Source organism: Sebastes umbrosus, chromosome 7, assembly GCF_015220745.1.
Source record: "Sebastes umbrosus isolate fSebUmb1 chromosome 7, fSebUmb1.pri, whole genome shotgun sequence".
Classification (NCBI taxonomy): Eukaryota; Metazoa; Chordata; class Actinopteri; order Perciformes; family Sebastidae; genus Sebastes; species Sebastes umbrosus.
The window spans coordinates 27,791,914-27,817,104 of record NC_051275.1 but is presented as its reverse complement, the minus strand read 5'-3'; the positions used below and the strand labels follow the sequence as shown (position 1 = coordinate 27,817,104).

The 25,191-nt window shown below is 41.6% G+C and overlaps 1 protein-coding gene across 2 annotated transcripts in view; it reads right to left on the bottom strand.

Moving 5' to 3' along the window:
• igsf11 (immunoglobulin superfamily member 11) overlaps positions 1–25,191 on the bottom strand; it is a 109,262-nt gene that overhangs the window by 81,128 nt on the left and 2,943 nt on the right. The gene's annotated exons all lie outside the window — the stretch shown is intronic.

The window sequence follows — 25,191 nt, the reverse complement described above, 5'->3', positions numbered from 1 at the left end:
TTCAAGGTGAATTAATTTAAAGGCTCCCCTCACCCAAATTATCAAAACATATTTAGAGATAAAAAAAATGAAAATGTTCTCGCTTCTCCCTGGTGGTATTAAGGCCATTTAGATAGTTAGATTCAATTTGAGATGGCTGTCTGGTAAATTTCACCAATATGATGGAGGTGAATGGAATTTAGTTTGTCGTACAGCATTAAGGAAAAGTGGCATTTCCAAAATTTGACAGTAGCATCTCTTTCCATAAAGAGTGCCATTCTTAGTCTGGACAGTCCAGATCCACAAAACACAACAGTTTTCATTTGAACTACTTTCTACTTAAGAAATAGTCCCTATGAAAACAGTGTGGTCTGTAGAAACCACCCCACTCATAACCAACCCCCCAACCGCATTGGCTCCCCCTCCTCATAAATCCACAATTTAACCCTGTGCTTCTGCCCTTCAGTGGCAATACAGGTCTAAATGTGGTCACTAATGTATGCTCCCATCTAAACAAATCACTCCTCCAGGAACCTATCTGCCTTAATAATGCAAAATAACATAACCACACAGAACACTTTGTACATGTTTAAACAGAAGCAGCCATGTTAGCACGCACACGTTAGTATTGTAATCGAGGTTGTAAAACTACAGTTCAGTAGCAGCTACAAAAGAGATAACATTTAGGTTAGTCCGTACACAAAGGTCTTCCATGTTGTGCCTGATCTTAAATCACATCTTTATCCTGAAAAAGTATCCATCTATTTCTAATGTTCCTCCTCACTTTTACCTCCTTCTCTCCCTCTGTGGAATAATTATGTGTATTCACCACCCAGCTCTTCATTCTTCTTCTAAGAGCACTGTCAAGGCTGGTGAATCAAGCAACCAGGGAAGGACAAGAATGCAGACAATAGTGGTAGAGTGATGGAGCGTTCAGGAATTTATAAAATATGTATATGGAAGTATGTAAGCTTACGGAGTAATGAGGCAGGCAAGGGTGAAGACCAGGAAGGCAGTCTAAATGGGCAAAGAAATCCAAAGACCAAAAAAGATCATGCAGCAGTTTAAAACAGGCAGGTAGCCAGTCTCAGATTTACAGAAAACAGGTAGGGGCCGGTATATATACTGTAGTGAGTGACTGATGAGGAAAAGAGATGCAGGTGAGGGGGTGGGCGGGGCAACTGCAGAACTAATGAGGGAAGTTGGAACAGGTGGGTGGGGCAGTCAGGTGATGCAGAGAGGAGGGAAAGTCTGAGGGCACCTAATGGATTGATGGAAATTGGCAATGAAGGGGTAAGTCGTTATAGGGTAAACTGTTCCGTTTAGGTGTGCCAGGGTCCTGGTAATGTGCATGTTGGCTCACTGGAATGGCTGTGACACACTAAATAGAACAGGACCATTATTAATTTTATCAATTACACCTGTGGTTACCCTGCTATGACATGTCAAAATTGCTTCTGTTAAAAGGGATTATATGGGCATGTGGCTGGAGAGGAGAGACAGACTGTGACAAGCACACTGACGCCAATAAAACAAATCACTCTTTACTTTTGCCTGCATTCCTGAGGACACTGTTTGAGCAGTAAAAACAAGAGTTTGGAGATTTTATTGCTAAATATATAAGTGCTATAAGGAGTGAACACGGTACATAGGTAGGCTACAGTGTGTAGGATGGGGCTGCATCTAGTGGTGTGGTTGCAGACTGCAACTAACTGAGTACCCCTCCGCTCACTCTTCCCTTTCCAAGACTGCGGTAACATGAGCCACCATGTGCAAAAGCGGCCATCCTTACCATAATAACCCTACTTTAGGAGCAACAGAAGTCAAACGGCGGGTGGCGGTAGCACAGTTTTGCACTCTGCGGCTCACGTTACCGCAGTTTTGCAAGCGTGTCAGAGAACTACGATGGTCTTCAGGTAACATAGAGAGGCTCTCTCTAGAGCCAGTGTTTGGTTTGTCCATTCTGGGCTACTGTAGAAACACGGCGGACTCCATGAAGAGGACCCGCTTCCTATGTAGGTATGAACGGCTCATTCTAAACTAACAAAAACACGATTCTTAGTTTCAGGTGATTATACATTAATAAAAACATAGTTATGAATATTATATTCTGCTCATAGATCCCCTAAATGCTACAAACTGGTCCTTTAAATTGTGTAAAAACAATGTGTATGTTTAAAGGTAGAGATTTACTCATGTAAAGGATTATATCCTATTATTATTAGAATCATTTATACACAGTCAGAAATGTCTCTTTTGTTTTTCTAGTCCACCTCACTCACAATTTTCCTCCTATCTTAGTGAAGAGAACAAGTAAAGGAAGCGAATGCAGCTTCAAGGAAAACAAAAGTGTGTCTCCCAGAGGCAAACCTACGCTCGGCTCTCCTGCTAGTGTTCTCAGCCAGAAGCTGATCACCAGGTAGCGAGCGGCAATGATGGAGATAACATGCCCAAACAAACTCCCTCAGGAGGTGGAGCGCTCCTTAAAACCACGCAAACTGCATCTTTATAAACACATCCTTGGCATACATTCACACATGATTTCATGACCCACGGTGTTCACACCTGATTCTCTCCCCTCCTGAGTCTTAATCAAGTTGTTTGTTTCACAAAGGCTTTATTCGTTTTTTTTTCTTTGATTGTGTAGGTGTGAATGCCTCTGAGTGAGAGTGTGTGCGTGCTCATGTGTGTGTGTGTGTGTGTCAAGCATCAGAAAACACACGCTGTCCTTGAGAGTGCTGCAAACAAATTTAAACACAAGTAACAAAAACCCCTCGTGACTTCATCACATTGATCATTTTTCATCGTCGGCTCTCTACAGGTCATTACAATGCAGCGGAGAGGATGTTAAAAGATGTTTTCTATTATGGAGTATGATTTGTTTGTTTTGCGTTCCAGCTCGCTAGCCTCTTGGGCCCTAACCTACATTACAGCACAAAGACTATTAATCATTGATGATCAGACCTTTTAATATTGCTCATATAAAATGCATCTGCACGTGAATAAAACAAATAAAGAGTCCTGTTTCAAAGCCTGAAGAGTATGTGGCCTGTCTATTTTTGTCAACTATATACAGTAATGTCTTTAAATGTGGTGTGACTTGGCCATTTTGAATGTGTCACTGGTGGTAGGAAAATAAGTATTTAAATACCCAACATCTTAAAATAATACAAATTAAAAAAGTAATAATATTTCTAGTAATATTATGACAATATTTCAGACACAGGCATCAAAGAAACGTTTAAAATATGAGAGATGGTGTGTTCAAATGTATCTCATTTAAAAAGTAATGAGCCACCTCAGAACTCAAAGCCCTTTACAAATCTCATATCTAAGGCGAATGAAGAATAATCATCCAGACGTTCTTTATCACTGCGGAGAGAAACGTCTCCAGAGGTCAATTAACCCGCAGTGTGAACTGGGAACACTTGGCGCAGACGTCCAATAAACCAATATAATAAAGACACACTCACATATACACGTATACAAACTGCACAGTTAAGCAAATATAACACACACATGCACACAGGTCAAGATAATAAAGACAATGTCATCCAAACGCTTGCCAACATGGCTCGACTCGCACTCGCACACACTGTCTGTTTCTCTCTTTCTCTATTAAACACACATGCACTCACACTTGCTGTACATATTAGCCAGCCGACTGCTGTCCTTTAATCACAAGTCGTGTTTTAATTGGAAAAAGTGTGAAGGAAATAAGAGCAGTTAGAGTGGCTCAGTCTGGCACAGATACGTTAGAGCATGAGACTGCTGGAGCCAACTTAGTGGATCCACATATGCTTTTATTGAAAGGTCATTTTGCAGTCAATTTGTTAGTGGAGGTAGCCAGATTATTTTTATATTCTCTCTCAATCAGGCCTCCGTCACATCATCAGAAACCAAAATAAGGTCTCAGGCTTCCTTCTGCAAAGTACGTGTAATTTTCCTTAATTTGACTCATGGACTGAAATAAATGGAGCAACATTTACAGGATAGAAAACACAGTGTTCTGTGAATTTCACTGCTACAGTATGTTCCTCTTTTAGAAATCACCCCAAATTGGTCTGGAAATGTATTTTTCTCCTTCTGTGTATTGGAGGATATAGACAAGGGTGACCCAAACAATGTGTTACCAAACAAAGAATACTTTAACATTTGTTGGAAATACCCTTAATTGCTTTCTTGCCACGATAGATGAGAATTTTTTTTACCACTCTATATGTCTAAATATGTAGCTACCAGCAGCAGAAAGTTAGCTTAGCTTAGCATTACGACTGGAAACAGGGGGACACAACTAGTCTGGCTTTGTCCGAAGTAAGGCTGTCAAAGTTAACGTGAAAATAATTTGCGTAAATTCAGTTTAACGCCACTAATTTCTTTTATGCTAAATGCAGTACCTGTGAGGGTTTCATTTTTTTGTTGTTAATTGATTTCCAATAATAAATATATACATATATTTGCATAAAGCAGCATATTATATTTGCCCACTCCCATGTTGAAAACAGTATTAAATACTTGACAAATCTTCCTTTAAAAGGTACACAAAAATGTGTGATTAATTTGTGATTAAATACTTTAATCAATTACCAGCCCTAGTCCAAAGGTAACATAATCTGTCTCCCAGCACTTCTAAAGCTCACTAATTAACATATTATATGTCATTTGTTTAATCCGTACAAAAGCCGAAGCATAAAAACGACATATTGTGGTTTTATGGGCCTGACTATTTCATGGCCTGGCACAGTCACTTCTGGGAGTCTAGTCATCACTGTGAGGTTGCCAGGCAATCACCAGAGACTCCAGTCTTTGTGCTAAACTAAACACCGTTTGGTGAGATTTATGCTTTATCGGAGGTGTTTTCAAACAGTGTTTTTCAGTTTTACAAGAGAATAGACTTCAAAGATAAGGACTCATGGTTGGTTTGGCAAATGTGCATCTGATTTACTTCCATGCCTCCAATAAAGAGCAGCGCACAGCCTCTTCCCTAAGCTTTTCTATGGGGACCGTCCGGTTCTCAGCAAGAAAGGCAATATGTCAAATCATTTCAAAATAAAATGTCATGATTTTGAAGCAGTGAAGTGACTCATCGTTCATTTTGAAAAGTGTTTACCGGTGGTCCTGTCTGCTTCTCCTATATTGGCCAGGTCTCCCCTTTCAAAAAGATTCTGGATCACGACTGAGCTTTGGCGAGGATAAAATAGCTTTCAATAAAAATAGATTAAAGCACCTGACTCCAAGCTAATTCTGTGTTTTATTCCTTATTATTTGTGCTAGCAATTCCTAGGGGACATAAGCCTTTAAAAGCCCACTTCAGTTCACCTCCACCTGAGTTCAGACCACAGACAGTAGCTCATGGTCTTCATAATACATGAGGCTTTAGCCCACAGTGGAGCCATTTTCTGGCTAAATGCATCCATCTAGAATACGCTCATTCACACAGGCTTCACGGGTGCTATTCATCCACCCATTTATACATAATAAGTGTGTAAACGGCATGCAATCTCTCACAGATGCAAAGCATCTCAATGTTGCTTGCACAAGCACTTTGAAGCACATACATGCATAAATACATGCATATAAGACCTCCTTCCCACACACATGTATACCTGCCCTTACACACACTGAAACCCTACACATACAGCTTTACAACATCTCAGGTTTGCATTAGCACAGGGAGTCGTGCTGTTCGGCCCCTTGGCTATTCAGGCCTTTAAATTGGTCCCAGTGAGATGTGAGAGCTCAGACCACAGGGCTGACCTCTAACTCTACGAAAGAATTAGTCTCTGTCAGCTGGATCAATACTCCCCAACAACAGCCAGAGACGCAGCTCCGATGTAGGTAGACTATTGTAGAGAATTAGTGGGCCGATAATGATAATGGCAAAGGCCATCTGCTTGATGGTTCTCTTCAGAGCGCAGGTTTGATTTTAGGGAAAGTTTTCCTTCAGCTGGTTGTTAAAATCATCTTGGGATTTGATTAAGGAAAGCAGAATCAGGTCATCTGTTATTTTAATGAGTAGCATGGTCAGCACTTGATACTTGATGGATTTTCCTTTTTTGGGTCAAAGTTTCAATATAATATACCTTTATATTAAGATATCTAAGAAATAAATAGTTGATGATCAACTCTATGGTCATATCATCACATCTGCGGCCATATGTCTTGGACACTCTGGTGAAGCTGTCAACTGGTCACCACCTGGTGGACTCCCTGGGGAGTCTTGTGGGGGATACTGCAGGAGTATGGGGTACCAGGGCCGTTGCTACAAGCCATCCAGGTTCTTGTATAACCGGAGTGAGAGCTGTGTCTGGATGTCAACACACATTTTCAGTGGGTGCTGTGCTCCGCCAGGGCTGTCTCTTGTCACCGATTCTGTTTGTAATGTTTGAGGGTGTCCGCTTTGGGGACCTCAGAATTGCATCTCTGCTCTTTGCAGATGATGTGGTTCTGTTGGTTTCATCAGAACGTGACCTTCAGCACGCACTGGGGCATTTTGCAGTCGAGTATGCAGCAGTCGGGATGAGAGTCAACACCTCCAAATCTGAGCCCAAGGTTCTCTGCCGAAAAAAAGGCATGTATTGCTCCATCCGGGTTGGGAGTGAGTTGCTGCGCTGAGTGAAGGAGTTCAAGTATCTCAAAGTCTTGTTCACGAGTGAGGATAAAATGGAGCGTGATATCGACGGGAAGATTGGTGCGTAGTAAGTGAATGTTGAGTTGGAAAATGTTGCTGGGGACTGGACTACCTTGGACTATGTCAGAAAATGGAAGGCTGGACCAAACTGGTAATAAATGTAGAGCTGTTTCCTGTACTGTCACACATTTCTGTACATTTTTACATATCTTATCAAGCTGAAAGTTTGAATACCATTGTGTATTGTGAACAATAAAACCATCTTTTTATACATAAAGTTCAGGATTATATCACTAAAGTATCTAAATTAAATCCATAACAAGCCCTCCATCAGTTATTAAATGTTTCTGAATGGAGTCTTCCCATCTCATTCCCACAGACTGATTCCTCGCCGGCTGCTGAGATGCCAGTACAGATGGACTGAATCGGGATGAGGCCAACAGCAGTGTCTGTGGAGCTAAACTCCGGGTAAATTGTGCCAGCGCAGAACCGCACCACGTTGGGGCCTGGCCGCTGTGTCGCTTGAGTCCTGGCAGAGAGAACAGGGCCCCTCTTGTTTGGCAGAGACATGTTGACAGGAAACATAATGCATTCACATGATAATGAGCCAGTGAATACATGCCCCTCGCACTGCCCTCCTTTCTCTCCCTTACATATAGTACACATCTTTTTCACAGATAGGGGGCAAAACACACACACAAATCTACTGTACGCTGACACAAACACACACAAACGTGCACGCTCAATCACAAACCCCTCAGTGTCTGGTGCAGAACGGCCTGATCGTTGGTCTCATCACCAAGGAGACCGGCACTAAGCGGGCGCCTGGCAGAGACAGACTGGCATTTAGCATTTAGGACCCCACAAAGCTTTCAGACAGAGTATACAGGCCTTTTTCAATGAAGAGAGAGAGGCACAGAGAGAGATTAGTCACATGGTCACATGAGGAGAAATAGAGAAAGGAGGGGGAATGAAATACTGGTTGACAATGACATTAAAGATGAAGAGACAGACTGATAGAGTGAACGATCGGGGAGCGGAGAGAAGGATAGCAGCAGAGAGAAGAGGCATGAAAATGAAAACATGATTGTGGCTACGAGGCAGAAAAGCAGGCATGAGGAGAGGAACATTTTCTTTTCTGTTTTATACAGACAAGTGCTTTACAGCGCCGACTAAAAAAACTGCTGGGAGTGATGCGACTAACTAACATAAAACACCTCTGAGCGTTAAGAGGCGCATGTGTGATTTCAGCTGACGTCACAAACGAGCGAAGCTATTAATACTCATGCCCACCTGAGTCTCCACCAGGCTGGGGAGAGAAAAATTCAGTGCAAATGAACTGTAAAAATAAAGTTTCTTTCTATTTTTTCTTTCACATTCATTCACAACTCCGCCGAGCTGGGAATAAAGAAAGGAAATGAAAAGAGGGGAAATCAAGCGTTTGGGTTGTCAAGAGCCCTCTGCCCTCTGAACTGAAAACGGAAGATCGAGGGATGGCACGGAGCGAACAAGTGTTAAATGGTTTAAGAGAGAGGGATTTAGGCTGTGGTGAGCTCCAGATGTTTTGGAGTTGAAGGGAGGAGAGGAGAGGAGAGGAGAGGAGAGGAGAGGAGAGGAGAGGAGAGGAGAGTTAATAACTTGATAAAAAGCTACCACAGTAAAACAGCAGATAACAAATTAATTTAGTGGCAAATTGAACAGATAACCGAAGGTGCATGAGGTTGTCATATCAGCTTCCCTTCTACTGAACTTAACTTAACTTTCAGGCCTACTTAATTCTTAATTTTTCCTCTTTCTTCAGACTATGCTTTCTCTTCTTCTTCCTCTAACTTTCCAGCCTCTTTCAGGTTTTCCTTCTTTTCTTATCTCACTCCAGTTTGGTCCCATTTTGTCAAGTTATTTACCAACATGGAGACATTCACACATACAACTATCGCACATATGCGTTGAAAAGTATCTTGAGTCTTTAGAAAAGACGATCCGACACACTGCTCTTGCTCAGCATCACAATTTATTGATCATACTAACGTTTCGGTCCGTCTGGACCGTCATCAAGAGTATATTACACAATTCATGCATCGATCTTCAATAGATAATGCTCCGCCCACTCTGTGTGCACAGGTGTGGGACAATTAATCTCCTGGGGGAGTGTCTGTCAATTATTGACAGCAACATGTGTAAAATCTGCCACATTATGTTACATATAAAGAAAAGAAAAACTAGACACCACGACTCATAAAAGTCTATTTACAAGAATAAGGACACCCTTTAGTGCTGGTATGAAACGTGCCAAGCGTTCCATTAGCTATATAGTTTATACATGTAAACCCATCCGCGGCAACAGTAAATGCTCCAAGAAAGTGCGCCGGGAGTGTGGTGATGTAGTTTAAAGAGCGAAAGAGACTCACAGGGCGGGGGGAGGTGGTTGGCTCCAACAAACACAAGGCTTTCATCCAGGAGACCGCTGTTTGTGTGTCATGTTACCTTCAGCTGTTCGTTCGTGTCCCATGTTCGCAACGTTCAGTGTCATTTTCACTGTACAAACGTGGTAGTTTTAAGCACAACAATGTTTTTCTGTCCTCCTCCTAACTATAGTGGTTTTGTTGCCTAATCCTAAAGTGATGCCAAGGGCAACTATAGTGGTTTCGATGCCGAAAATAATGTGACGCCAAGGGGCGTGACAAAGCGGCGGTATGTAACGAGTTGGCATGAGAATGTGTTGATAAAATCCTAAGAGTCCTTGGAGCAAGACACGCCATGGTATCTAATTGTTCAATCCTTTGGGGGATAGAGTTGTTTTTTTGCAAAATGTTCACTGACAACATATCTCATTTGTTTTCCCTACACTATCTGCTTTTGTAATACAAGCTCTTGGTTAAGGTTAGGGAAAGATCATAGTCTTGGTTCAATATTGAAAAAGTCAACAATGTCTTGAAGCAAGTCACAACACTTTACTTTAGTAATACTTAACAGAAACCACAAGCTTTCCTTTAAGCTTAACCAAAGTGCTTTTGTTGCCTAACCATACACGGGAGTCAGGATATGAACCCTGGTCTCTAGTGTCAAAGCCACCACCTGCTTATGAGTTTTGTGCAGTACAAGAACGTAGCCCTTCATTCCCATAATTTCCCTCAAAACATAACCGGCAAAACAAGTAATATGCGTATACTGTCCGAGAGACCTCTTCACCCACCCCGAGTCCTGCATCTCCTCCCTCACTCTCAGGTCTCTCATCCTCAGTTAAACTGTTAAACCAGGTGTGAAATATGCCCGTGCGGCTGATTTCCTCTCTCAGCTTCACCTTCACCTCTCCATCTCCAGTCAACTGGTCTCCAGTTATTCTCCCACTCGCGTTCCTTTCAGAGTTTAGCTCTTATTCCGCCACCCGCTGCCTCTCGGTGTCTGTGATGCTCTGATAACCAGCTATGAAACACTGTATCATGCATGCCTCATCTCATCTGCATGGCCAATTTGCAGTATTCATTCTTCATCTTAATTCAAACAAGGATTAATTAAAAATTGGAGTCATTTTTTTTTCTCCCCGCTGTGCATGGCAGAGTGGTTGCTTCAGCTCCTCTGTGCAACCTGTCTTCATGAGCTTTTATCTATAAGCAGTGTTTCATTACAACAATGGTGAAGAGCATCTCGTGTGGCTGTGCAGGCACACAGTCTCAATGGGCCCTCCTATTCCTCATTTTAACAAAGAGTAATTTTTCCATTGTGCTCTAATATACAACACCCATCCCCACGTCTCTCTCATCACCCAGTGGTACAGTAATAAAGACAAGCTACATCTCTCTCCGTCTCACACCCACTCTCAAAGCATTACGTAGCCCTATTCTGCTTAATTACAATGCACAATAGAGGGAGGGCCGCACGTTCAACTCTGGCCATCAGAGACCCAAATTCCAACGGGGAAATCATCCTCTGAATACGGAGAAATCGTTCTGGAGCGGGACAATGTCCCATGTTAATAAACCCCCCTCAAGCCGAGCACAATGGAGTCACCGATCATCTCATGTCATCGTTTAAACCCGGCGTTTCATCTCACAGCTTTAATTACGGGAAAATGTCAACCGTTTACAGGCCAGAGAAGATGGATCGCTTGATATTCTGCCATTGATTATGAGAAATGTTTATGAAGTGTTAGAACGCGACTCCCCATGAGAATACTCTCCATCCTGCTCTCTCTGACTGAGCTCGCCCTTTTATACCCACCCTGCGGTTTTTATCTATATCAATATTATATAGTGCAATTCTATCATCTCAGTGCCCCTCTGCCATCTTTACTGGCATCACATCACTATACGGAGCAATGGCGGTGAACTGTAATTGCTTATCATTGTTTCTTTGCCATAATTACAGCTGTGATAGTGCACAGGGAGAAAACGACTTAATAGTCTCTGGGTAATTACCCCAATTGACTAGATGGTAGCTAATTGGATTGTTTGACATTGCGTGGACGTGTACATCTTTGCATATGTGCATGTGTGTGTGCACATGGGCGTACATACTGGTATGTGTGGAAGCAATTGACAATAAGTAAACAAACAAATAACCACAGGGGACTCTATTGTAGGAACAGCAGGGAAAAAGCAAACCATCACCTTTTTCAGCCACCTTGATCTCTGTGGATTTTCTGGTACAGCGCACACATTCACACTTCATTTTATTTTAGGAATCTATTTAAAATCATTCCTAATAATTTTCAATTTGTTCTTCATGTATTAATAATTAACGAGCTATTGCATATCATCTCTTTCATTCTGAATCCCTGGACAGTTACTACTCAATTAACTGATTATTTCTTCAAGAGTAGACTGTTTTAACTATTTAAACCACCACGAAAAGAGTGCTATGATCATTTTTACCAAGGCAGCAAATAATACAAAGCTTTTTTTAAGATTCCAAATTGTCTTTTTAACTACATTTTCTTAACTTAAAGGTTGTAAATTTGATATCCAGAGCATTAATGTAGCAGCAAACAACTATTTGCTATGTAAACATATAGTGGAGGAATGTCTACCTGAGCAGAGAATGAAGTCTCTCTCCCTCTGTGTGTCTTGTAATCTGAGTTTCTTCGCATGTTATCGCATGTGAGCGTGTTCCACAAAAATGTTACAGGTGATAGCACCATCTGGAACGATGCTCTCATTGCAGAAGCAACCTCCGGTTCCACCTCAGGTAAACACTGTTATCTCTGTCATCCCTTTCGCCATTGTTTGCACTGTTGCGCTGTTAGCACCGTTAGCTGGTTGCCATGTTGAGAGGCAATAGAAATGCTCCCAATCTTGTATTGAGCTCCTTTGAAATTGTTGATACCTTACTAAAGTTTAATTATACTGATAAATGATTATATATATTATTGTATTTTCTAATTACATGTTACGTGTTGGTGAAGTTACAAAACTATATCCATAATCATGACTTCATTTTTGACAGCTTTGCCAATGATACCCAGATCTGCATTTCTAGACACCTGGATGAACAGCTTCTGCTTGGATGAAGCTGATGGCATCCTGATAAATGAAAATAAATAATACAATAGTTTGCACAAAATTGCCTTCTCTGCTAAATTTAGCTGTTTCATCAACATTCATGTATTTCCATTCCATGTTTTCCAGGCTACCAACCACCACAATCTTCAACTTGTGCAAAAAGCACCTTCATGAACATTAAATCTAATCAGAAGATTCGGTCACGCTGACTGCACACGTTCTGGCCTCCTTTCACTGGCTCCCAGTTTGAGCTAGATCTGATTTCCAATACTGCTGCTTCTGCTAGCATATAAATAGCAAACAAGCTCACACAATCATATTTATCTGATCTCACCATCCCTTATGTACCCTGTCACGCCTTCCGATCACAGGGTGCTGGCTGGCAGACTGTCACTGACAATCAAGAGGAAATTAGCAGGCAGTGGAGCATTTCCTTCCAAGCTACATATCTTTGGAACGGCCGTCCCCTCGGGAAGATAAACCTGAGTAAATCTACGAATCCAATCCACTGTTTATCTAGGGGAAAGACACACTCTCTACTTTTACTTTAATTTAAAGAGTTGTACACAGAGATCAGCTTTCCAGAACCAAGACCGGAGTTGCTTTTTTGTTGCTGCATCATTACGCTCACTTCCTGTCTGCTGTGTGTACGAGTTAATCATGTCTGCTTCAAGTGTTTGTCTCTCTGTTTGTACAGACACCATCATATACAATGGTTTCACCTGACAGTGGATGCAAAGTCCTTTGAGACACTCTTGAGGTGATGAATCTGCTATGAGCAACAAATCATGGTGAACAACGACAACATGCAAACATGTTAAAAGAAAGACAAGTGAATGTATTATATATACAGCAGTTCATATAAAGTGTGGCTTCACTGTGTCTATCTCCAACCTTTGTGTATCCACGTGTTTGCACGCGAGGCCTTGCTCTTGTGTCACTGAACTGATCAAATAAAGCCAAAGCTATCCATAAGCCAGGGTCACAGACCAAATGACAGACATAATCTGCAGCAAAGCCCGTCTTAGCAGATGATTTGGGCCTTGGCTCAATAGTTTACACATTGTTCCATATTCACAAATCACCTCTTAGTGGACAAGCTGGCTACAGATCAGCAGCGGCGGCTCATCAGAGGAGGCAAGTAAAGCAAGTCGCAGCCTCCTCGGTCATATAAAAGCAACATTTGGTGATAATACAGCAGAGGAAAAAAAGATATCAAAAGTAGGAAAGTTGCAAGTGAATGCAATAAATCACAGGTTTAATATATGGACCCAATCTCTGCTGAAAGAACCCAACAGCACATCCTCATCACCTCACTTCACTTTCTGTTAAAAGTGAAGTCAAGAGGTTACACCAGCTTATTTCTCTTGACTTTCTGAGAGAAGTTTATGCAAATGCTAGGGTGAATCATTTGAATGTTCATCTTCCATCATACGAGCACTGTATACTTTTATTAAGTAAAGGTGTGTGATTTATACACTATGTTTTACTCTATACATTGAAGTATTAAACCAAATCATTGACTGATATAGACTGTCCATTTTGCTATTAATAATGCCACTGTAATCTTGGAGATACATTCAAATAAGAAGCAAGTTCAGGTATTTTTTAGGCTTTATCTCGGTGCTAACTGATTGCACAACAGCTGCATAAGTCTGCCCAGTCATTGTCACTTGGTACAGGCTGTTCTTATACACCGTTCGTAGATATACCTACGAAAAGTAATAGACTGTAATTCGTGCAAATCCCACAAAATCCATTCGTATGTAATCCACATAATTGTGAACCCGAAAATATAAAGAGCGACAATCGCCACGTAAGGATGAGGTCTTGGTGGATGGGTGGGTCAAAAAAAAAATCTGACTTTCACCTAGGAGACCGGCGTTCGTATCCCGCGTGAAATCAGAAATCAATGTTGATCTATTTGTTACGTAACTACCGTATTTAAGTAACGCCACTTCCGTAGTTATTTTAACCCAAACCATGATCTTTTCCTAAACCTAACTAAGTAGTCTGGTTGCCTAAACCTAACAAAGTTATTTCCTGTGAAGACAGAAGTTTATTTTGACTGTATGCATGTAAGGGGCGTAAATTGACACGTGTTGCTGGACATTCGTAGGAAAATGCACAAAAAGATATCACACAAACTGTTGCATGAGAATATGCTGCTTGGTACGTATGCTCATTATAGCACTCTGTCAGGGCCCTGGAAGTGCTCAGTTTATCTGGAAGTGTTAATTACAGAACCGTTTACCGTATTTAAGGGCGTCACAACAAAATCAGTGTCGGTGTAATCCTCCAAAGTTGCTTTCCTGAATCGAGTGCCTCTGTGTCTCCACCCTCAGCCGATGTCATGTGGGACAAACGTGCACGGACGATTCCATTATTGTGTTACGCTTATTCAAAGCTCCTCCAATAGCTGGGATCTACTTAAAAGGCTTTTTGTAGGATAGTGGACAAATAGGACACAAACATACCAACACACGCACGCACACATAGTGTGTCAGTGGGCTCTATGACAATACTACTATCTGGCATTATCAGTTAAGTCTGTGCAATATCCTTGTTATATATGAATGCGTGTGGGAGGGTGGAGTGAAGGTTCTTTGTGTGTGTGTGTGTGTGATTTTGTGTGGGTGTGTAGGTACATCCATGTATTAACATGTGGTTGTTAGTGTGTGTGAGTGGTGGTGAATTCGGCCTTTCATATTCTGGCAAAACTATCTAGGGCCGAGTGGATTTGCAAATTGAGCACATTACAAACACAAAGCAGTGTGCAGCAGTGTGCAGCAGCGTACTGGACAGCGTTTCCCTGCCCCCCACCACCAGTCTCCAGGCTGTCAGGGAGGGCAACCAGATAAGGCAGCAGAGGCACGGCTTAAGGGTTGAAGGGGCACAGCAGCATATGGTGCCCCCTGATATCCATGCCCCTCATATTCTTGTTAGACTAACACCGCCTACGTGGTCGCCACGAGATGGAAGGAAACAGTGCTCGTCTTCTTTTTTTTTTATTCAACCCTTAAAGTTAAGAGTGTGCTCTCAACAAGTTTTAGAGGCCAAAGGGTCATCAAGCTAAACCCAGATGTGAAATATAAGCATATAAATATAAGTTTCAACAGGAAAAAAAGGAATATGCAAAGTGTAAGTAATTCTGTGAAATATTACTATCAAGGTTTTTTAAGCTTCGGGTGTCTCTGCGTGCAGCCCGTACGCACAAAAAGGTATATGAATGCCACATTAATGAGCATTTAGCGTGCAATAAAAACACCTTTCTTGATTTCCGTACATCACTTGTACGCCATGTATCCTGCATTGACTGCAATGTAAACGCATCCGCGTATAAATGCTACAGGAAGAGTTAGTGACGTAGTATAAAAAGCCAGAACGACCAGTTATGGTGGGTGGGAGGGGAGGTGGGACACCGGACTTTTAACCAGGATGCCGGTGTTCGAGAACAGCGTTTTGTTTTGTAAGTTACATTAGTGACAATTCTCACATCTTTTAGTGAAATTTGTGACGTGTTTTCCGTAGTTTACATACGTATTTTACGTACTTATTTTAAGCCCAACCATGCTGTTTTTGCTTGTGACATGCGGAATGTCTGTATAATGTCATGCTATTTATACGCCTTGAGACCGGCGTGCTGTCTGTGCATGAGCATGTCCACATGGGAGAGTAAGATGTTTTTTGCATTATGTTTGTGAAAGCAAGTATTGCTAACGTATGTCTGTGAAATTCGTTTGCATCTAAATGTGTGTGTATGTGCGCGCATAAACTATGGCAACTGTGTGTTCCCCAGTTTGTCAAAGTCCCACCTGTGCCCCCTCCTGTTCTATTGGATACAACAGCGACAATGTTAAGGTGAAGTCTGCTGTAACAATGCACAGATGGGATCTCTCGTGCTCGTCTCTCTGTCTCTCTCGCTCTCTTTGTCTCTCTCTCTCACTGTGCGCCTTAACGCTCCATCCTTCCTGGCTGTTCACATGCATCAGATTTGACATGCTCATTCGTTGTCTGCGAGGACAGAACAAGCGGGGACCACTTTTCAGTCTCATCCTCATCCCTGGAAAGTCATTTGTGTGTCGACAGAGTGGAGGACGGAGAAAAAGAGGCAGAGAGAGAGGAATTTAGTGTGTGTGTGTGTGTGTGTGTGTGTGTGTGTGTGTGTGTGTGAAAGAGAGGCACAGAGGGAAATAGGGAGTGAAAAAGAGAGACAGTGAAAGAGAGTGAAATTGGAAAACAGAGTGATGTAAAGGGAAGCAAAACACAAATACAAGGGTGCAAGGAGGTTGGAGGGAAACGTTGCGGGATGTAGGTCAGGATGAAGAGAGAAAGTGAAGTTGGACCTGTATTCTGAAAGAATGACACCTGAGAGAGAGAGACAGCAGAAGAACAATACTAGTGAGAGAGTATGGCTCTGGGGCGCAGTAGAGGGACTAATAATGAAACTACAGAGAGCTGACGCACAACCTTTCCTACAGGGAGCGACTCAGGCAGTTAACACACATTTAGTGAGAGCCAAAGTGTGTCACACCAAGAGCTCGCCTTCCACTCCTGCAGGGACATCTCATTTCACTGTCCTTACTAACCAGTGAGTAACACTGTAGTGGTTTATACAAGTGTGGTGCTGACCCAACATTAACAGCAATAGGCTTTGTGTGGTTAGCTGTACACACACTAAGTGTGTAAAGTACAATATTAACATTTGCTGTCTTTTCTCTTCCAAATAACTAAGCGGTGGGTTTGTTCTTTTGTTTTTCCCTAAAACAGTTCCATTGGGAACTTAATTACTAAATCTATTGCACTCTATTTAATGTGATCTTTGACAGAGATATGCGACTTTGTTTCAGATTTGGCTGTGAAGCACAATATATTTGATTTGATGTGTTATTTTTCACATCCTATATGTTCCAGATCTCAGCAGTTAACTACATGAGTGCAAAGGCCAAAACTACCAGATTAAATGAAGCCAAAATGCACCTTTAACTTTTCTTTGCCAGCCTGCTGCCTTCTGAAAATGTGTTTCTTGTTAATAGACTTTGAGAGTAGAGACATTGAACTAGATTAAAAAAGCAAACGCACAAATAAAACAGCAGCGTTTTACCCCAACAGCCAGTTTATGAATTACCTATGGCTGTGAAGAGCCCTGGGCATATTTAATGCAGGAGAATCTGTCCCCTTTTTCACTTTGTTCCCCTCTATTCTTTTCGCTTTGCAGTATTCTTCTCCATTAGCAGATGTGAGAGTTGGGTCGACAGGCAGAGGGTTTCAAGTTCAGTTCATCTGCTCACCCTGACCACAAAGACAAAGGACTCCACTAAACTAACATGCTGTTGTCAGATGAATAAAAACACGAATAAGGAAACGTTCACAAACACACAAAGGAAAGACAGTATGTACAGCAGCAAGAAGCTTGCTGGCAAGTTCTCCATCCTTTTTGGAACCACGTCATGTCTGAGACCTGTGACCCTGAAAAGCTTTTAAAAACTCAAAAGGAGAGAAGTAATTTCTGTAGGTGCTCTCAACCAGGCCCCTCGAGGTAGAGGTAGCCATTACAGGAGAGCTCAGACATCATATCGAGTGCAACAGTGAGTAATTTACAAAATTACATTCCTCGTATGAAATTATCCACAGTGTATTTTTAGAGCCTGCACAATTATCTGGATAACTCGATGGACCACCATGTATACTGTGTATAGGATCTGCATTATCTCTCAGTGTGACACCAGCAAGTTCAGCTGCCGGGTTCATCAAGTGCTGTAAGGTCATTTAGTCATTGTGCGGGTCAATTAACAATCAATTTCAAATTAGTGATGCAAGGCCGCAGTACTCCAGGGAGTACAGTTGATAAATTCCTATATATAGTCCTTGCTTCAGGACTCAATCGTGTCAGGAAACTCTGACCTAAAGCCAACCATCCTTCCTCTAGGCCGGCCTGCTGTAAATGCAGCTCCCACTACAATATGTCATGTAGCTGTCTGTCTTTATAGACGGCTCACCTCCTCTGGGAGCAGTGCGGTATTGTGTTATTGTATAGTGCTGTGAAATCTGTTCAAATGAGGAATGCAAGACTTTTTTCATCATCATCATCATCATCATCATCATCATCATCATATTTTCTCATTGCATCCATGTCCAATTTAATGTGTCTGTGTTAAGGTTTAAAAAAATTGGATAAATAATTTGCTAAAATTAGGAATCTGTGCTCTTAATTTTCAAGTCAATCCCTCAAATTACTACAATAATTTGTACTAAAGGAATGCACTCCCTATTTCATTCCCTCAATTTAGCAAGTTGTTCTCTTGATTTTTTGATGTGTTTCATCAAATTACTTAAAGGTGCTCTTTACGATATCCAGAGCATTAATATAGCAACAAACAACTATTTGCTATGGCGTGCTTTTAGTACATGTTTGTGCATTTGAGCTTGCCCCACTGGCTAGCTCGCGGACGCCGCTGTCATACGGCAGTTACAGCTGATAACGCCGTCCCGACCGACGGTTCCCCCCCCAGGTTAACACTGTTAGCACCGTTAACCGCCAGCTGTTGAGAGCCGTGCGGAGGCAATAGAAGCTTCCAATCTTGCCTTTAGCACCTTTAATTTGCTCTATTGGCAACTTAAATTACTTAATCCATTGTACAATTAGTTTGATTTACTTACAATTTGGGCGTGAAAACACAATGTTGTGGTTTTTTGACATTACTTATACTTATTACTTATGCTCCTAATGATATTGTTTCAGTAATAAAAAAAAGGGAGTTTTCATAAAAATTCAGATTCACTGTTTTGGTTTATTGTCTAGAAGGATGCAAACAACATGTCCCTGAGTAATCTGAGAACATGATTTCATAATTTAAAATGTAATTCTAGGGAACATTTAAGTAATTTATGAATAACTAATCGGGCAATAATTTATCAAAACCAATTAGCCATCACTACTTTCAAGGCAAAGACGTTTCAATTAATTTCCAAAAGGTTTGGCTGATCAAGTCAAAAGGCTTTTCACATCCTGTGCATAAAAATGAGCAGCTGAACCGACCGAAGTTTCCTTTCATGTTCACATCGAACTCCCAGTAGAGCGTGAATCTAATGAACCTAAAAGACAAAGTGACTGTCTACAACCTGAAGGTTTGTGATTGGTTGATTAAACTGATGAGGTCATTACAGTCCGAGGGAAACCTCGATCCTTTGGGATCCAGTGTAATTTATTTGCCTGGGGAATATGAGGTCCCAGACAACACACACACACACACACACACACACACACACACACACACACACACACACACACACACACACACACACAGCCCGTTAGCACACACTTGTGGGAATAATGTGTGCGCAGGAGCATTTCCTTCGCCATGGATCTGAGCTCATAAAGGCTTACAATGATAAACACGGCAACTATTCTTGGTAATACCAGAGATCAACTTAACGACCCTCCGGCAGACACTGATTGAGAGCCGCAATATATCACACGCACAAGGAAGTGAATGGTGCAGGAGGGCTTTTGTAAAATAGTCAATTAACATGGATTTTTGCGAACATGAAAATGAGCAAGTGCCCTAAAGATAGAGAGAACAACACTATTTTATCATGTTTGTGAAGATAAAGTTTTTTAAAAAAGACCTTTAGTCAAGTGAAAAGTGTAGCTTTTCGATGGTGGCACATAAATAGTTGAGGTTGAATGTGATTTCTGTTCAAAAACTGTTAGTTGCATGGATTTAGAGTCAGATTACTGTTTGAAAACAGGTTTAAAATGGTCTTTTTTGGGATACGGATGTGATATTGCGCAGGAGTCTACAAAGAAACAATAATTGTTCTGTTAGAGTGTGGTCTGTGGAAAACCCCAATCTGTGACTAGGGTGCAAGATAGATAGATGGATAGAGTAAACTTAAGAGTCCCAAATTTGTCTTGGTCACAAATTCCCCCTCTGACTCACACTCATGACTTTGCCCGGATTCATGGGATTAAAGAGACTTTTTTTCACTCTCTTTGTTCATTCTGAGCCTCTGGGACAATCTAACAGGAAGCAACTGTTAAACATGTCGTTGTCATGCAAGTAAACAGCAAAGTAAACTTATTGATAGTTACAGAGAGTTTGTAAAAGCTTTTTTTTTACCATATGACACTCATCAAAACTCTATTATTACTCTCCACCTTAATGTAATATCTGCATGTACCAAATATCTCCTGAGTCACTGATGTGATGGAGGAGTCCTGTCAGCAAAGGTCCTGTCAAACCTCGAGAGCCAGCGAAGCAAAACTACTCATTTTAAGGAGAGGATCTTCAGGGTGCCACGACAGGAGGAAGACATCCGCTTTAAATATGTATAAGCCCAGAGCTCTTCACACACACATACTCACACACACACATACTCGAAAGGAAAATCAAGTTAAAAGATGGTCTCATCTGAATGGTACAATCTGTCACAATATGTTATTGACCAAGAAACTGTTTTATACGCATAAAGCATGTAGATTCACTTATGTTTTGTAGTCTTGTCCATAGACTAGTATAAAGGAAGTGGACGTAGTCGCCATGACAGGACTACCGTTTTGAAGCCTCAAGTTTGGCATTTTGGCTGTTGCCACCCGGTCGACCCGGTCTCACTTCCAACTCGTCAAGTACCGCCGCTTGTTAATTGCCCCTCGGCATCGGATACTGACGAAGGGAGGCACCCTTTAGCGACAGCATGCGTTGCACCAGGCTTTCAACAACTCCAATATAAACTCGCCCACGACCTGTCAATCACAAGGTAGCCACGCCCTAAAGCATCCCCTGCTTTATGGTCTATTTGACTCTAAATGGCACCATAATTTACTAAATGAACATCATGCTGTATTGAAGAAGACTTGAAACTAGTGATTGAGAACATAAACTCATGTTTACAATGTTTACTTAGGTAATACATCAAGTGAGAAGTAGGGTCATTTTTTCATAGACTTCTATACAATCAGACTTCTTTTTGCAACCAGAGGAGTCGCCCCCTGCTGGCTATTGGAAAGAATGCAAGTTTAAGGCACTTCAGCATTGGCTTCACTTCTCAGACCCGAAGGCTACGTCCATGAAAGTCTATGGTCTTGTCATGGATTTGTTTTTTTCGGCTTTTTGAATTCCCCTCTGGAAGTGTTGCTATTTACAGGTTCTTGATTAACATCAGGTTTTATAATAATCACACTTAGTCCATAGAGAAGTTATCTTGCTGCTCAGGGCAACGATCTTGTGGCTCAAGCATACTGAGATAAAACTACGACTGAAACACAGATTTTCATTGCAACCGATTCATTGTTGAAACTTCTTACGTGTCATGAAATAAAAGTTCAAATGCTTCATTCACACAATTCCTCTGCACCGAATGATGCAGCAGTGACAAAGTCCCTCATCTAACATGAATGAACTTCCACTGGAAATCAAAGTGTTTCCCACTTTTAAGTGTTACAGATGACGAACCTGAACCTAAAACAAGTTTGACAAGCGTACTGCCTGCCTCCAGATCAGCTTCTGTTTTTGATAAGTGACACCCTACTTTCTCACCACCCTTTTTAATCATCTAACCCAAATGCAGTTAAAAACACAACTGATCACATGTCGGCATCAACAGCATCAGCCTGCTCCCCACACGCTCATGATCAACTCATGATTCCCTCATTTGCCACTCTGATTAAAGGTACAACCAACCCCAAAACCTCAAAGCCCCAAACCTCTGTGAACTGACCACATCAGATGTTTGCCCCAGATGCTTGGCCAACTGCCGTGCAATTTGAGCAGCCTGTGGACTCTTCGGGGCCTAGTTTAATGTGTGCTTAAGAGACCATGGGACCGGGCGAATGCTGCGCTCTCTTCCTCCAAATATCTGCCCATCATTTATTCATTCACACTCCCAGGATGGCCGCTGCCGCCATCATCTGAGGACCCCGTCGTCTGAAGTTCTCTGTCGCTCAAACATACACACACATATGCGCGCACGCACATGCACTTTGCAAGCGGTCCCAGAGGTCTTTTAATTTTTTGAGAAGCTATTTTTAGTGAGGAAAATAATCGAGGTGGAAAGTTCCATCTGTCCAACACTCTTGTTCCAGCTGCTCCTTTTTAGCAGCAGGCGGAAAGAGGAGGGGGGGGGGAAACGCTACTTATCAGATAAAACTGGATTCTCTGTCATATGCATCCTGCATTAGCAGGATTTTCAGATCGAGAGGCATGCTCTGCTGGATGCTGCTGCTGATGTACGTGCATAACATTAAAACAAAAGAAAAGCAAGATCACCTGACGTTACAAAAACTGATTGTATGTTTAAATGTGCAGCTCTTTAACACTTATTATCTTTTCAAAGCTCTTGTCAATCCGTTCTCTCTCATCCATCATTATCTTTGACTACCTGCAAATGTTGAAGAGAAGATTAACAGAAAAAACAAAGCAGCTTTGAAGTGGAAACAGAAACCCGCCATGATTTTGGTGATTTGCAGATTTACTACTGCTACAATATAATATAATATATAATGTAGTTGTTGAAACAACTTTTCCACCAAATTTAGCCGAGCTTCCACCTCGACAGCTGGACGTCTTTTGGTCTGCAGATCACCAAAACCCTCCTCACTGCTACTGTGGACCCAGTGCAACTGGCATTTTTCATATTTGAGCAAACTGAGCAAAGGAGACCATATAAACAACAAACAGACCAGGCTTGCTATATCAGTTCATACCGGGACTTAGCAGATCCTCAAAGGTTAACTAGCTCACAGATGGAGCTGGTCTAAGTTCAGCTTTGATGCAGACATGAATGCCCTGAATGTCAATGAGCTTAAGATGCATGTTGTCTTCTTTATTTATGCTCGAGTGCTCCTCGTTCTCACTGGACTCTTCATTTCAAACATACAGGACAGTGGGATGGAAGCCTGGAGGCTACTCCAAACATTTCACTGTATGCAAATGTGAAATGTTCTATAAGAGCTATTATGCAGACAACCAAAACAAACAACAGTCGTTGTTCAGAAGTTCAGAGCCACCACCTCGGCTTGAATTTAATTTGCTGAATTGATTGGACCTCCGGATCGGTCCCTGCAACACCCTTGAGGGTTGTTCTGGGTGAATCGTTAAATCAGGGCATCGTGGACAGAGCCGCTCTGTGTTGGTATCGCCGTGGGGGTTCGTTGTGACAACAGCTGAACCAATCAGTTTATTAGCATAGAGCCTCTTCTGTTTACTCCTCCAACTTTTACAAACTTTCAGCCAATGTTTTCAGCACTGCAGATCGGAACGGCCCAACTTTCCTTCACTGTGTAAGATTGCCTACTCCTAATTGAGAGGAGAGGATACAATATTTATGTGTGACCGGGGAGGGTTGATGGCTGAAGAACGACATGACATGTCCTCTAACTAATGCTGAAAGTACAAACTTGGCCGTGGCTGACGCCTGTCCAAGTCACTTATGAATTTGACTGCCTCCTGTCTTAGTTGCTCACAGTTTTCTGCTTTTCAAAACTTTCCTCTTTTCACTTCTTTTTAACTGTTTGGAGTACGTCAGCTTCAAACGCATACTAGATGCATTCAAGCCAAAAAAAAACGCACTTTTTGTCAAAAAGATATCAAAGATTTTGTTAAATATGTACACTTGAGATAATAGTGAAACTATTCAGGCCTCATTGTGTAATATCCTCAAACGATCTGGTGTCCGCTATCATAATGAACAGATCAGATCAATCTAGTGACAATGTCTGACATGCAAAAAGTGGAGGTCAGTACACACAGCCAAAACAAGCAACCACAATCAATACTGACTTTGCTGCATCAGAATGTATTTATAGAAACACTGGCAGCTCCCCACCAAGACGCAAGAGGAGAGAAGAAAAACTGCCCAGCGAAGGCAGCTTCTTTCTCAACACGCTGGCTTGTTAATAGAGCTGCTGAGCAATTTGTTCTTTCTATGAAGTCATTTTATAGACTTGAACTTTCACTCATTGCGATAGCTGAGGGTGTTTTTTCTTAAATTGGATGGACATGTGAATCACCTGGGGAGGAAAATAAAGAGTGGCCGCAATCCACAATTATTTATTTCAACCCATTTCACCAGACAAAGGGTCAGACTGGTCAAATCAAATAAGCGTGTGTGTGGTGTGTGTGTGGTGTGTGTGTACGTGTGTGTGTGTGTGTGTGTGTGTATCCCTGAGTAAAGCTGACAAGATACACCATCCACTCACTCCGAAGGTATACAGCTAAATAAGAGAGCAGCGGAGTGAAGCACCCGGGCAATCAGGACCAAATTCAATCTCACACAATTGTTCTGTCCAAATTGACATGTCAAGCTAGTGTATGTGTGTATGTGTGCGTGTGTGTGTGTGTGTGTGTGTGTGTGTGTGTGTGTGTGTGTGTGTGTGTGTGTGTGTGTGTGTGTGTGTGCGTGCGCGTGGGTGTGTGTGTGTGTGTGTGTGTGTGTGTGTGCATGTGTGTGTGTACATGTCTGTTTGTGTGTGCCTGCATGGTTCAGTGGCAATGCTTTTTGTGTCTTGACGTGAGGCTCTTAGGGGACTTGGCTGGCATTGTCTGGCATTTTTCCGCTCTGCTTTGCTATTTTTCGAATAAAGCTTTAGATAGATAGATAGATAGATAGATAGATAGATAGATAGATAGATAGTAACTTTATTGATCCCGAGGGAAATTCATTTTACACTATGTGAACTAAAGTTTAATGAACTCATTCATTTTTAACTTACAGCTATATTAAACAGCCTCATGATGCATTTTAAACATCTTTATTCATTAGCCTATACACCACATTTGCATGAATACATTTACAAATGATGCTCATTTATTGTGCCATTAATCTTTCCTTTTAATGGCATATTTATTCTTGTACGTTTCTTATTGTATTTCCTGAATGCTTTCCACGAACAACAGGAAAGCTGTTTATAGCATTTATAAAGACTTACTTAAAAAATATCAGATAAGTCTCGTTTTCAATATCGCATGGATATTATATTATATTATATTACACAACAAAGAGCCAACAAAAACAAACTTGCATTCACTCCCAATAGCTGTAGTGTTGGATTACTGATAACACAACTGGACTAAGAAGTAAGAT